The sequence below is a fragment of the Cervus elaphus genome, chromosome 23 (assembly GCF_910594005.1).
Source record: "Cervus elaphus chromosome 23, mCerEla1.1, whole genome shotgun sequence".
In the NCBI taxonomy this organism is placed as follows: Eukaryota; Metazoa; Chordata; class Mammalia; order Artiodactyla; family Cervidae; genus Cervus; species Cervus elaphus.
Window position 1 is genome coordinate 50,600,034 of NC_057837.1, and position 2,925 is coordinate 50,602,958.

The 2,925-nt window shown below is 46.2% G+C and overlaps 1 pseudogene; it reads left to right on the forward strand.

Moving 5' to 3' along the window:
* The first annotated feature begins 236 nt into the window (after positions 1–236).
* LOC122682224 lies at positions 237–2,596 on the forward strand (annotated as a pseudogene).
* The last annotated feature ends 329 nt before the right edge of the window (positions 2,597–2,925 follow it).

The window sequence follows — 2,925 nt, forward strand, 5'->3', positions numbered from 1 at the left end:
ATCTGTTACCTGCTTTATAGGAATTCCTAGGTGGTACTCTGGAGCCAACTCACTGGAAGAGACCCTGATACTGAGAAAGATTGAGGGCAGGAGGAGAAGGGGGTGACAGAGGATGAGATGGATGGATGTCATCACAGACTCAATGGACATGAGTTTCAACAAGCCCCAGGAGATGGTGAAGGACAGGGAAGCCTGGCGTGCTGCAGTCCATGGGGTTGCAAGGATTTGGACACGACTTAGTGACTGAACAACAACGACAGGTAGTTCAGTGGTAAAGAATCTGCCTGCCAATGGAGGAGATGCAGGAGACACAAGTTTGATCTCTGGGTTAGCACATGGACAACGTCTTTGACTCCATGATCTGCATCTCCCTGGTGGTTCCCATCTGTAACCTCCTGGCCATTGCAGTCAACAGGTACGTCACCATCTTCTACATACTTTGCTACCACAGCATCATGACCATGTGGAAGGTGCTGGTCTTGATTGCGGCCATCTGGCTGGGCTGCAGAGTCTGCAGTGTGATGTTCATCGTCTACTCTGAGAGCAAGATGGTCATCGTGTGCCTGGTCAGCATGTTCCTTGCCACACTGCTGCTCTTGGGCACCCTCTATGTGCACATGCTCCTCTTTGGCCTGCTTCATATCGAGTACATCACTGCACTGCTGCCTGCCGATGGGGTGGCCCATTGGCCAGCAGCACTTGTGTGTGAAGGGGGCAGTCACCATCACCAGCCTGCTGGGGGTCTCCATCTTCTTCTGGGCCCCCTTCTTTCTCCACCCTGTCCCCATCATAACCTGCCCCACCAACCCCACTGTGTCTGCTACACCACCCACTTCAACACCCACCTAATCTTCATCATGTGCACCTCCATCACCAACCTGCTGATCTATGCTTTCCGGAGCCTGGAGCTGTGCAATACCTTCAAGGAGATTCTCTGTAGCTGCAACAGCATGAATGTGGGATAAGACGGGGGTCCATGGGAAGGGTACTCAGTCTGATCACCTTCGACCCTCCAGCCAGCCCGGGTGTTTAGCAGGAAGGGAGAAAACTACTTAAAATACATAAAAAATGTGTTATTAGCCATGATCCTATGTGTCTTTGGTTTCTAAGCTTGCAGGGAGCCTTTTGAAAGGGAAAAATGGATACAACAGCCTCTCTGAAAGGATGCCCACGTGCTGTGCGGTTGTGTTAAGTCGCTTCAGTCATGTCTGACTCTTTTGTGACCCTGTGGACTATAGCCCACCCGGCTTCTCTGTCCATGGGATTTTCCAGGCAAGAATACTGGAGTGGGTTGCCATTTCCTCCTCCAGGGGTCTTCCTGACCCAGGGATTGAACCCATGTCTCCTGTGTCTCCTGCATTGCAGGCGGATTCTTTACTGGCTCAGCCATGGGTAAGTCACAAACTCTGATTTCTCAAATAGTCACTGGTGGGGGAGGACTGTGGGGGCTGCTCGGGTGCTGTCTGAATTCATTTTCAGGCATCCAGGGTCTGTGATGCTTCCCACTCACTCCTTCATGTTTCAGGTCAAGCAGACTGAAGGATTTGCAGTAACAGTAAGGGTGGCTGAAATCTCCCTCAAGCAAACCTGTTACAGCTACCAACACCTAGCTGCCAGCTGCTCAAATAGCTTTGCCCTCATCTCATAAGAGACTGAGTTTCTCATCTATTATTCTATTTACAGTAAAACAACTTCCTAAAAACAGCAACCTCTTTGTGGGAGAAGTAATACTATGCTGTTTGCCCCTCTTCTTGACTCCACCCCTCCACCCCCACCAAAATAGCATGGGAATGGAACCCACTTCTATTTTTGTGTTATTGATGTTGTTTTTGTTGTTGTTGGGTTTGTAAGCATTCAACACAGGGCAGCTTGCAAGACTCTAATGAAAGAGAAGTAAAGTGCTTTGGAGAATCAGAACATACCTGGGTACAAAGTATTTTGATTTATACATTATGTTTTATGTATTATCTTGCTATTTTATGGCATACATTTCCCTATTTCAAAAAGGTAATTTTTCCTATGATTCCTTTTCTGTCTTTAAAATAAGAGAGGGAATCGTGGGTGGGAGGATATGTGTTTCAAGAAACCGCTGGATTGTAGTTTCAGGGAGTTAGACTCTGAGCTGCCTGTGGTTTTCTTGGAAGCTGTTTTGTTCATAAGAACTGAGTCTCTATCACAGGTTTTCTATTTGCTGTGATCTATGAAGGAGGATGGTTTCTAATTCACAGTTCATTTTGTTCAACATGGTGTTACTGTTGAGTGACCCTGTTATCAAGGTCTATACCGTATCAAGTAAAGTGATTCACTCCTGTGAACTCAGGGCAAGCTTTGCTGATGAACCCTGTCCAAAGCTGTGTGCTGCATGCATCCATCAGACCCACTTCCACCCCAGGGGACTTTGGACTGTACTTTCTGGATGTCCCCACGTTCTGCTCTCCCATGAATTCTTACATTATGCTGTGTCTTCGGTATACAACTGTGTATTTTTCTTGTGCTGTAATGTTTTGGGGTTTTTGTATTTTATCTGTGCTAATGTGAACAATATGATTTGTTTCTCACTTTGGTTGTGATGTTTGAAAATAATTAAAGGCTTTTGTGGCTGATAAACATGTGTCACATTGAACCATACCACCTGGAAGCATCCTACTGGCTTCTGCTTGTGGCCATCGTTCGTGACATTGCAATTCCATGACTATTTTGTCAATGGTATAAACATCCCCATTGACCACACTTCTCGTGTTTTCTAGGGTAATGCTATTTTGCCAAACTACAAAACTCTCCCATTTAGTTTCCAAACATACCAGGCTGAAATTCCTGGGCCACTGTCACTCTGCATTATTGTAATTGAGACACCAAGTAATAGGTCTTTGCCACTCGGCAAATTAACATGGAAGATGGGGAATTGAATTCTTTGAAAATGGTATT